This window comes from Spinacia oleracea, chromosome 1 (assembly GCF_020520425.1).
Source record: "Spinacia oleracea cultivar Varoflay chromosome 1, BTI_SOV_V1, whole genome shotgun sequence".
In the NCBI taxonomy this organism is placed as follows: Eukaryota; Viridiplantae; Streptophyta; class Magnoliopsida; order Caryophyllales; family Amaranthaceae; genus Spinacia; species Spinacia oleracea.
The window spans coordinates 22,250,544-22,263,722 of record NC_079487.1 but is presented as its reverse complement, the minus strand read 5'-3'; the positions used below and the strand labels follow the sequence as shown (position 1 = coordinate 22,263,722).

Below are 13,179 nucleotides of genomic sequence, written 5' to 3'. Positions count from 1 at the left end.
AATTTTAATTAAATTTGTATGTTTCCGGTTAGACTAGAAATACATTTTTATGTTTAAAATTAGTAAAGCATATGAATTTATTGGTTTAAGTGGGAGCCCTTTTAGTCATAAACTCTTGATTAGGTCTACAAATCCTTAAGGTTAAAACAACTTGATTAGAATTAATAAGGACTGAATAATTTGTAGATTATTGGTGCCCTTGATTAATTGCTGCAAATATTTATGTGATGCATAATGTGTTTTACTAACCAGCAATGTGGGCCATTCATGATAATGAATGGGTGAATGGTATATATTGTATATGTACTGTTTTGCAGGTTATGAAGTGACTAGTATGGCCCAAATAGGATAGAAAATATGGTCTGCGTACCATTAATTTGAATGTAATTGGTCTAAAGTACCAAAATTGTTTTTCAATTCAAATATGGTTTGCGTACCATCAAATAGTTGTAATTAGTTTAATTATAGCTTATCCTATTTGAAGAAAATGGTGCCTCCCACGGAGATTTCCAAGACGGACTTTGAAGTTGAAGCCTCAAGATGAAGTCGGGCCATACTAGATCACATTTATCTTATGCATGCTTTAAGTTATTTATTGCTTTAAATATGTCTTAATTATGCATGAGATTGTGGCTTGATTATGTTGCATGATTAAGGATTTTAGTTCACTTAAAATCTAACCAATATAGTAAGAGCCTTAAGTTCCAAACTTAAAAATTGAGTTAAAAGGTGCCATGCCAAAATATACACTTGCTTGGATATCCTTTACATCAATCTAGTAATAGTTTTCGCTCAGCGAGGTGTTACTTATTGGTCCTAAAGGGGCAAGGTACACAAATAATTGTGAGTACATGTTAGTTTTGGTGAAACTCAACGATATAAGTAAGGAGTCCTTTTATGTCGTGGCAAAATCGATAGGTTTACCTAATAAGTTCTTAGACATACCTATCAACCGGCCAAGAATAGTTTCTAGACTATTAGCAAAAGGTTTTTGCTTACCTAAAATGTTTTAGGATTGATTCGACAAACTGTGCTTAATTCTTCAATGGTTTTAGGATATTGGAATCATTTTATTCACACCTGCCGGAACAATAAATTCGAATAAAATGTAATAACTTGTTTGAATTGCATGATTGCTTTAATTTTCAAGTTATTATTCTTGATAAATGTTTAGACTTTGCATGCTTCAATGTATGTTTTAATTATTCTTTATAATTAAATATCTTGCACTGCAATAAATCCTTTTAGAAAGGTAACAGTAAATTTCCTCGATTGGTAATGAATCCAAGAACGATTCACGGAAATGAGAGAAAATGAGCAATTTAAATGTACGTTTCTTTTAGTGACTTTTATGGTTGTTTTCGAGTATCAAAATCGAATGGCGAACCGATTGGTGCTTGTGAATTCAAAATACAATGTAGTTTTGAGATCATAAAGCATTGAGTTTAAACGCTCAGCTTTACCAATGGTTAACAACCTAAAATCTTTTTCCATTTAATTCTCGAATGAGTCTAGACCCTAGACATTCGAATAGATCGATGCTTAGAGAACTTTAGAAGTTTCTGGTAAGATCATCTAGTTGAAACAAAATATTCAACATAAATTAAATGATAAGAACCTTGTTGGAGTGACATTGGACATGTCTAACAAAGTATAAAAGTCAACACTAGAGAAGTCAATTCTTAAGACTATAAGAAAGGGTACAAGAAATAGGAAAACAAAGGAACAAACGAAAGGAATTTACGATTCCGTTTCTACCTATAAATTTATGTTTAAAGAGAAGTGACCTAGCAATCAAACTTCCTTGGTATCATATACCGCTTGAGGTTCTTACTTCGGTAATAACTCAAACAATGGAAGCTAGGCTACACTAATGGCCTACAAATGGGAAATGAAGCATGGCAATGCTACATTATTTGTAGGGTCATCTAGTTTGTTTAAGTCCTTTCAAAGGTTGGAACTTAATGGCTATTTTGTTACATAATCAGCATACCTATATTTCTGCTTCAAACACAGAAAGACTCACATTCAACAAAAACAAAAACAATGTTTGTTTGTTTATTTGAATGAAAAGTTCAATTACGGGTTGAGTCAACATGCTTGATTAAAACAAACAAGTCTTTAACAATAAAACTTTACTAGGTTCAAATCAACCCCTTGATTTGAGTTCCACTAATCTTTGGCATTGTTGCTTAGACCATATCAACAAGTTAACATTCAAAAGCTCTATTTTTATGGACTTTTGAAAGTTGATTGATTTCTAGATCATTCAAGACAAGTTAGTCTTACTTGTTGAAAGTAACAAAAGATATGAACTATTGTTAGAACACCTAGACAATAGAGTTCAAAAGCTAAAAGAACGGTTTAATGACTTTATTATTTCACACAGATTTGAGTGAATATAGGTTTATTTACTCAATGTGATATAAGTTTGAATCTGTTTGGCTAGTTCAAAGATTCAGAAGTATAAATCCCACTTGGCAAGAAATCATAAAGATCTAGGTTAGATCATGTTGATAATTGCTTAAGTCAAGAATGATCATCAATGATTGTGTGTTTTAATTTCACGATCTAGCTCCATAAGATATGGCATATCTACGTTGGAATGATCGAAGTCAATTGGTACTTGATTCGATCAATGATGATTCATAAAGACTTTTCCTATAATTTCTAAACAAAATGCTCAACTACCACCAAACTAAACCAAATTCGTCAAAGCTATTGAAAAGTAATTTCAGGATATCTTTTCATAATATATCTAAAGAGTTCCTAAACTCAGTGGGAGCTTAGTGTTTGTTATTCAACAAACTAAGTCCCAAGTATAGATATATGTTTCATTGTGATTTATTCAAATGAGACACAAGGGTATTTTTTCTACCACGAATTTTTGAGAACATAATGTTTGTTTGCTTGAAATAATGTCCTTTTGGAGATTCGTTTCCAAAATGACAAGTGGGAGAAAATAGACCTCGAAAGTCTTCGAGGCGAACAACAAACATAAACGGACATTCCGGAGGCTTTTCGAAGTGCTTCAGAAAATCCGAACTTATTCTTTAAAAACTTTAGAAGTGGCTTTAAAGAATAGACATCTCTTAGAAGACTTTACAAGTGCTTCAAGGAGAACAGAATATTCAAAGGACTTTCAAGTGGCTATTGATATTCTATTGTTTGATGTTCTATACCCAAGTAGGCTCACATAGAGTTCAAATCACTAAAACTATGCAATTCTTCTATTAGATAGTGAAGAAACCTATAACTTGCAGTCAAACTATTATCATGTAGATTAATGAGTTTGTGACCTGTAAGAAAGCTATGATGAAACTCAGATTCCCTAAAATGGTTAAAGGCCATATATAGACTCAAATGTTTTAAATGGTTAGAGGCCATAAAACATACTCAATATTTTGATGACAAAATTAAAATTTTGTTGATTTGCAAGAATAGTTTCACACCTATTGGTTGCAAGTTTGTTTTAAAGGATAAAAACCATCAAACATTGAATTGTGTTCACACACAAAGCTAGATTAGTTGCTAAAAGTTACAAGCAAATTCATGGTGTGGATTGTGTTGAAACCTCATGCATAATCGTAATGCTCAAGTCTATATTCAAGCAATGATTGCATATTGGTACATATAGCAATTGGATGACAAAACGTATTCCTCAATCAAATGTTGGAATAAACTATGTACATGGTATGTCATAGGATTTGTGGATCCAAATAAATGCTTGAAAAGGAAAGGTAGCTTATAAAATCTAAGTACATATTTAAGCAAGCAATTGGGAATTGGAACTGTATTTTAAGTGAAGCTAATAAGCATTTTAGTTTCATAAAATATACATGATTCTTATAGATATATAAGAAGTTTAGTGGGAGTACATAAAAACTTAATTGGTCCTATGTGTATCACACACATATCTCTCTATTGTGAAATAACATTCAAATGCTAATGACTTAGATTTGAAATTATTCATCAATGACGGACCATGGCGAAACTTAGTACATACTGGGTATTAAGATCTGGTTACAAAGATCTTATAATATTGTTTTAGATTAAGTAATGGAATTTACTAAATCAAACACGAAAGACTCCATTGGAGATATTCGACCCATATGAATAAATCTAAGTAAAGGATGTTTGAACTATGTATAAGCATTTACTAAGTTAAACATCAAAGAGTCTAAATGAGATTCTTAAACCTATATTATATGTCAAAGAATTTAGCTGGATTCAGTATCTACTGAAATTGAATGAGCTAAAGTTACATGAATAGAATTCAATTGAGAATAATTCTGCAAAAGAATTTATCATGTATGATATAATATGAGGATCGCCAAAAATGTATCGTATGGCTTTAGGCATAATGAACATATACTAATCTCTATTGATCTAAGTGAAGATCAACTAGATTGAGTTCAAGAATACTTATGGTACTTGAAAAAGTACATAGGAACAGTTCTTGATTCAAGGAAGTAAAGATATGCTAAATATTTATGCTACACGCATAAACACTAGCAAAGGATCAAGCAAGATTCCCTTGGAGTTAACCATTGGCAAGGACGAGCTATAGAGCATCGTGTTTTGAAAATGGCAACATGGATTGGAGACCATGAGTTGTTGCGTGGGAAATTAAATATTAATTTCTATGTTCTAAGATACAACTGGAAAGTCTTCCACATATCTGTGAACTGCTTGGATAAGTAAATCCAAACAAAGCATCACTATCAACCTAAACAGTTGAAGTAAAAGAACTTATTGGCTGAGAAGCAGTAAAACAGAGTTGTTTGTATTAATGAGTTCTTCATTGAACTTAGGTAGATCACATGTCTGCTGACTTGAAGATTCTTGATTGAAAAATGCGTAGAACCACTCTTGTAGCTGGACAGACTAGATCACAAAATAAACATACTCAAAAGATCTTATCATCATATCTCGAAGAACATTCGATGAAAATGATATTAAGATTGGCAAAGCATGATAACTAAACCTATGCAACAAGTGAAAAGCAACACTCACATTGTAGGACTGGAAATCAAGCATAGCTTTGAAATTCCATGAACTGTTTTAAAGATGGGTTTGAGGCCCATGGTTGTAAAACAATGGGGTTGAACATTTATCATATATGAAATGTATTTTCATATTCCATTTAATCTTGGTTTAGTATTAAATGATGAGTCCCTTCAATTTGACGATATATTCAAGATAGACTGTCAGGACCAGTCATGTGACTAAGAAATGTCTATCAAGTGAACTTAAATGTCAAAAGTTGAAAAAGGTCCCTGGTCGGAGTTTCCTATAAAGATGGACGCATAGAAAATGTTAGACGACTGGAATGCAAGATGACTAGTAGTTCTGTTTCTTGAACTATGTGGACATGGCAATGTCGTAATCATTTGCATAGATACTTACTGTGGGAAGACTAGTATCGGACAGACCTATGAAACTTTACTGTAAGAGATGAAAATCTGTCATAAGTAAATTTCATTAAAATTATTAGACACTAAATCCTCAATACCTGAGTGACTTGAGATTACTTGTTTGAGAACTGGTTGCTTTGACGTTGACCAACCGTCGCACCGTAAAAGGAGGCTATAAAGGCAACGCTCAGGTAATCACCTATCAAACGAAGTCTAATCTCAAGATCGCAAGATTGGGATTGTCCTCCCACAAATCGGGATGAGATGCTTAAAAGTTGTACAAGGCCACTCGGAGAGCTAGAAACTGTAAAATGCATGGGCGTGCTCGGATGAATCATAGGCTATGATTATCTGTTTATTTGATCAGTTGAACTCTGAAACCGAGAAACACCTTTGGACATAATAAGGATGACAACTCTTACCTTATGTTCAAGAGCAAGCATCGAGCGACAAAGGAATTAGGAAATGCACACTTGTTCCTAAGGACAAGTGGGAGACTGAAGGAAATAATGCCATTGGTCCAAGTATGCATTCAATGTTAAGTCTAATAAATGCGGTTCAGTATTAATTAACAAGTTAATAATTCAGTGAGATCAAGTGAACTGAATGCCTAGCTAGAGGCCACTTAAGTTCAAGTGGAATTAATGATATTAATCCACAGCTTATTCTTGACTAAACCCGTAGGGTCACAAAAATAGTACGTAAACAGATCAAGTATTTAATGGCATTAAATACTCTATCTATGGATATTCGGAATCGACGGATATTGGTTTCAGTGGGAGCTGAGATCGTCACAAGCAAGAAATGAATACTCCGGAAACGATGATATTGCCGGAAATGGAAATATGGATCGTATCGGAAATATAAATATTATCCAAATCGTAGATGTTGCCGGAAACGGAAACATGGTACGTATCGGAAAATATTATCGGAAATGGAAATATTGCCGGAATCGGAAATATTGCTGGAAACGGAAATATTGTCAGAATCGGAAATATTATCGGAATCGGAAAATAATTCCGGAAACGGAAATATTAAATATTTGTTCGAAACGGAAATTGATTTCGGAATCGGAAATATTAAATATTGTTCGTATCGGAAATGAATTCCGGAATCAGAAATTTAATCGGAAGCGTATCGTACGAATAAGCATCGGACGAGGCCTGCCGGACGAAGGCCCAACACGAAGCCAGGCCATCGCCCAGCAAGCAAGGACGCGCGCACGCCCAGCCCAAGGCAGCGCCAGGCCCACCGCAAGGCAGGCCCAGCACGCCAAGGCAAAGCTGCCCAGCGTGGGCTGCGTGGGCCGAGCGCACGCGTGCGGGCGCCCTCGTGGCTCCGTGCGTGTGTGTGTTTGTGTCCATGCACAATTCCTAAATCTATTAGGTTTTGGTGTGTGATTAAAATTCCTATTCCTATTAGGATTATTTAATTAATTAGAGTCCTAGTAGGATTCTAAGTTTAATTAAATCGTATCCTACTAGGATTCCAATTCCCTTTCCAAACCTCTATAAATAAGGGCCTAGGGTCATAATTTATACGGACGATTGAAGTATTCAAAGGGTAAGTTTTTGAAAGAAAATTCAGCCACTCTCTTGCACAATAATAGCCGAAAATTCCTAAGCACCTGAAGGGCGATTTTAGTTGGTCAATCTTGAGGCGGATCCGGACGTACTGTGGACTATCTACGGAGGGACGACACTTGGAGTCCTAAAGACTTGTTCTTGTTCGTTTCGGGCGCAGCTAGGGAAGGCACGTTACAAAGTGTATGCATCTATACTATGATAAATGATTATGTGTAAATAATATGCTTTCCTGGCTTTATGGTTTTTCCGCATGATTTATGTATTGTCATATGTATCATAACCTAACAATAGTTAACGCATGTCCCTTCAATTATTTATGCTGAGCTAGTAAGGATATCCTGCCTCTGGAGTTATCGAAGAGCGAGTACTCCTCTCGGTAGTGACAGTCCCCCGAACCCTCAATCTCTACCCTGCGAGTGTACGTTGAGCGATCCCCACACCAGGGATCACAAGGGAACCTACGGCCGTCGTGGTCAAACATAATTGCACTCCCTTTATGTCACGATAACCGGGTTTTGTCAGTTTTTCTCATTGTCGTTAAAAACTGAATGGCGACTCCTATATTACTAGTCAATTGGGTGTAAACTCACAGGAAATCCAATTACACTTGATTTGACAAAAAGAAACGTCACGCCCACGAGGGACGAGGTCACACATTAGCCTCGTGCTTTTTCGACCCCCTCACAGGTACCTAATTAAATTATAATTAATTATGAAAATCAAATCAATTCTAAATTATTCGAATTTCAACAAATTAATCATAAATACAAATTAGGTTGTATAATTAACAAGCCTAGGCATTCAAACTTGTTAAACATATACTGTAGGTCAATAAAAAATTCAAGATTTATGAACAAGAATCGCAAATATTCAATTTAACATCTTAAATTTACTAACTTTTGCGTTCGAAAAACTAAAACCTCCAAAAAGTCATAGTTAGGCTTCGAATTTGGGAATTCTGAGTTCGGCCGAAAAATACTATTTTTGTCAAATTTTTGAATGCCTTTTACATGCGGAATTGACATAAAAATCACTCGATTTGGTTGAGTAACGAAGAAACTGTCGAAAAATTGCGTACATATAATTAAATAAACGCAATTTGCAATTAATTAACAATTACGAAAATTAATCACCTCTTTTAATTCCTTGTAAATTTGTAAAATTTAACCATGTTATGCAATTTAGATTATGAAAATAATAAGAGGCTCGTGATACCACTGTTAGGTTATGATACATATGACAAAACATAAATCATGCGGAAAACCTTAATGCCAGGAAACATATTATTTACACATAATCATATAGCATAATTTAGATGCATACACTTTGTAGTGTGCCCTCCCTAGCTGTGCCCGAACCGAACAAGAACAAGTCTTTAGGACTCGAAGTGTCGTCCCTCCGTAGATAGTCCACAGCACATCCGGATCCGCCTTAAGCTTGACCAACTAGAATCGCCCTTAAGGTTCTAAGGATTTCGGCTAAATGGGCTGCAAGTGTTTGCCTGATTTTTGCTTCAAAACCTTACCTTTGAATACTTCAATTTTGTGTATAGATTTGTGACCCTAGCTAGGCCCCTATTTATAGAGTTATGGAAAAGGACTTATAATCCTATTAGAATACTAATTTAGTTTAATTAGAATCTTCCCAGGACTCTATTAAATAAATTTTATCTATTAGGATTAGGATTTAATCATATGTCGAATTCCGATAGCTTTAGGATTCGTATAGCACGCACACGAGCATCGCACGAGCAACGTACACCCGCGCGCAGGCCTTGCGGCCCACGCTGAGCGCACAGCACCTCGGCCCACTGCTCGCTGCCTGTGATCCGCGCGCGCACCCAAGGCCTTGGCTGGGCCTTGCCTTGCGCTGTGCCTGGTCGAGGCTTGGCGTGTTATTTGTTGCGTGTGGCTTGCTGGGCGACGGCCTGGCTTCGTGCTGGGCCTTCGTCTAGCGAGCCTCATCCGATGCTAATTCGTACGATACGCTTCCGATTAAATTCCCGATTCCGGAATTCATTTCCGATGCGAACAATATTTAATATTTCCGATTCCGGAATTAATTTCCGTTTCGAACAAATATTTAATATTTCCGTTTCCGGGATAATTTTCCGATTTCGATAATATTTCTGATTCTGACAATATTTCCGTTTCCGGCAATATTTCCGATTCCAGCAATATTTCCATTTCCGATAATATTTTCCGATGCGTACCATGTTTCCGTTTCCGGCAACATCTACGACTTGGATAATATTTATATTTCCGATACGATCCATATTTCCGTTTCCGGCAATATCATCGTTTCCGGTATTCATTTCTTTCTTTTGACGATCTCAGCTCCCACATAAACCAAGATCCGTCGATTCCGAATATCCATAGATGGAGTATTTAATGCCATTAAATACTTGATCCGTTTATGTACTATTTGTGTGACCCTACGGGTTCAGTCAAGAGTAAGCTGTGGATTAATATCATTAATTCCACTTGAACTGAAGCGGCATCTAACTAGGCATTCAGCTCACTTGATCTCACTGAATTATTAACTTTTTAATTAATACTGAACCGCATTTATTAGACTTAGCATTAAATGCATACTTGGACCAAGGGCATTATTTCCTTCAATAAGATCTCAGCCGTTCGTTTCACCTAAATCTAACGGTTCACAGAGGTTCTCATTATAAGGTAGTTCTCATCTTAAGGGAGGTTTATATATATATATATATATATATATATATATATATATATATATATATATATATATATATATATATATATATATATATATTTGTGTTGGGTGTTCGACGACTAAAACAAAATATTTTGGCGTTAGTGATTGATGAAAACATAGCAACAACAATATCTTGTAATAAGAGCGGGGCTTTTATGTTTTAACGACTATATTTTGTGTACATTTAGAAAATTATACCTCTATTTAATGTAAAAGTGAAAATGTGAGACCCTAGTCTTATACTTGACTCCATAAATTTGAGTTTTTTTTTTTATAAAAGACTCCGTAATATTGAATTAGAGTAGCAGTAGGAGTTTGTGAGTCTGTAACCAATGTACTATATATTTTGAGTTGAGTTATTAATACTCCCTCTGTCCCGTAATACTCGACCTGTTTTGACCGGACACGCTTGTCAATGCACAACTGATGAATCATATTTATATAGGGTATTTTAGGCGCATTTAGATTGCATTTCTAAGAATTTGTCTCACTTTAGTTGCATTTAGAGTCGCATTTGCATAAGTCGTCGTTATCGTACTCTATTACGCTCCGTTTGTGTTTTCTTTGATATTTCAGGTGATTTTACAATTATTTGGATGTTTCTGGAGATTTAGAGGTGGGTCGAATGGCTATCGGATGGTTCGTATTGAAAACGTCGTGTTTGATTGGAAAATGAAGTTTTCCGAAATGATTTGCGGAAGTTTCGGTTCACTTAGCTTGATTTATTCGACCATCGAGGAAATAAGTTATTTTGGATGACATGAGGCTAGTTTTCGATGCTCGTCATAAAATCTCGGTAATGTGGGAAGCATCGTCGAAACATCGTACCTGAATCGTGCAATGTGCCCACAACGAAGTGCTTTATGCCCACATCTAGAGCGCTGTGGCCGCACCCAGCCCGCAGCACCCCGTCGCTTCACTAAACATCGTCTGCCATGCTCACAGCGAAGTGCTGCGCCCACAGGGAATTTCTTCTTCTTCGATGCGCCCACAGCCCAAGTGCTGCGCCCACAGCAACATCGCTGCGCCCACATCTCACTCACGCTTCACTAAGCAGTTGCTGGCCTGCTCACAGCGCAAGGCTGCGCCCACAGTGCGCCCAAGCCGACGAATACCATATTGCGTACGTCTCTCTCGCCGTCGGGTTTTTCATCGCCACGTCATCACACCATTGACCAATCATTGACGACTTCTATTCTTATTTTCTCATTTATTTATTTATTATTATTTCAGAAATAGGAAGCCTATAAATATTGAAGGGAATTATATTCCTAGGTCTTTCTTATGTTTTTCTTTTTCTTCCTTAGAATTAATTCTTTGAACGATTATTTTACTTTTCTCTTTTCATTGTCGAACGCTTTTCTGATTTCATTCATTCATCAATCTAAGGTAAATTCATAATTTCTCTTGCTTTAATTCAAATTTATTATTTTCGTTCCTTAGATTAATTTGTTCGTTGATTATGAATTCCATTCTTATTATTTGTTTCATGATTGTTAAATTAATTATGAGCGAGTAGTCTTTTTCTAGGGCTAAGTAAGGGAAACCATGTTTATACCATAATCGTTATGCATTAAAGTTCGTTAATTTATAGATTATGATTGAGTAATTCCAATTGATTTGTTCTTAATCGTTGATTCATGTTATCGGCCAATTTCATGGATTAATTATCAAGCTAATAGGAATTAGAATCGAAATATCATGTTTTTAGAGGCATTGTACAATTGGCAATTCTGATTATGTTAGCGATCGTACTGCATATGTTGAATTGAAAGTGTTAAGACCCGACCGTAGGATTAACATGTACTTTAATTACTCGGCCTAGTTTATTCGTTGTCGAATTGAATTGTGTTATTGGATTGATATAAGCATGGTGAACCGAACAAACGCCCTAGACCTTTAATTCATTGATAAATTACGCATTTTTATTATTGCTTTAGCTTTACTAGTTAATACTCAAAATCAATTTTCGTTATTGAAATAGTTCGTATAATTTGGCAAAAACTAATAGAACTTGTCTCCCTGTGGGATCGACCCGTATTTGCTAAGTATCTGCTAACAACAGACACCGTACACTTGCGGTATCACTTTTTTAATTCATCAAGTTTTTGGCGCCGTTGCCGGGGAGACGGCTATATTCTATTAGTTTTAGTTTGATTAGTTGAACTGTTTCCATTGTCTCATTGGAACTTTTAGTTCCAATTGAGGCAAATTTCACTGCGTTTTCTTGTTGTTGTTTATGCCCAGGTCTGCTAGAACGGGTACCTTGGTTCCTCCCAATCTCGATCTTGGTAAGACTCTTCGACAACTCAACAAGAAATAATAGAAGAAGAAGCAGTCAGGGTCTCAGGACTCACAGACTCCACCGAGTCACACGATGTCTAAATCCCTAAAATCGTATGGGGTGCCTTCCTCGAGGAGTGTTCCGACTGGGCTCACAATGCCAACTATTGAGGCAATTAACTTTGAGATCAAGCCCGCTCTAATCTCCGTGGTCTCACAAAATCAATATGGTGGCCATCCATCTAAGGAACCCACCAACCATCTGCAGAGGTTCAACCAACTATGTGGCACTATCAATCATCAAGGGGTCACTCAAGATCAATTGAAAGTAATGTTGTTTGGTTTTAGCCTTCGTGATAAGGCTCAAAGATGGTTGAACGATGTCAAGGAGACAGAGTGGAGTGCTATTTCACAAGCCTTTCTAGAAGAATTCTTTCCACCCACCAAGACGGCTGAAATAAGGCACAAGTTGACTACATTCACGCAAGAACCTGGAGAGTCACTTAGAGAAGCCTGGGATAGATTCAAGGCATTGCAACGGTCGTGCCCGCATCATAATATTGAAAAATGGTTCTTGGTTCAGATTTTCTACCATGGTTTGCAAGATGAAACAAAAAAACACGGTTGATTCTGCTGCTGGGGGTGTTTTTCTTGACAAAGAAGTGGATGCAGGTTATGATTTCCTTGCCAATCTTGCTGCCAATCATTATAGCACCACCAGAACCACATCTAAAAGAGGCAAGATGGACGTTGATACTTATGCACTATTGTCCTCACAAGTGGCAGCCTTGAACCTAAAGCTCGATGCTTTGAAGTCCCCTCAGTCTGGTACTCCCCCAATGAGTATTAATGCTATGTCTAGTGTACCTCCAGTGACAACTTCTTACCGCGAAGTATGTAGAATCCTGAAGGAAATAATGCCCTTGGTCCAAGTATGCATTTAATATTAAGTCTATTAAATGGGGTTCAGTATTAATTGACAAGTTAATAATTCAGTGAGATCAAGTGAGCTGAATGCCTAGCTAGAGGCCGCTTCAGTTCAAGTGGAATTAATGATATTAATCCACAACTTACTCTTGACTGAACCCGTAGGGTCACACAAATAGTACGTAAACGGATCAAGTATTGAATGGCATTAAATACTCCATCTATGGGTATTCGGAATC

The 13,179-nt window shown here is 36.4% G+C and overlaps 1 non-coding gene across 1 annotated transcript; it reads right to left on the bottom strand.

The window, feature by feature from the left end:
* Window positions 1-12,467: 12,467 nt before the first annotated feature.
* On the bottom strand, window positions 12,468-12,574 carry LOC130466632 (small nucleolar RNA R71). The gene has a single exon (XR_008926804.1). It is a non-coding gene; the product is annotated as a small nucleolar RNA R71 (small nucleolar RNA).
* Window positions 12,575-13,179: the final 605 nt, after the last annotated feature.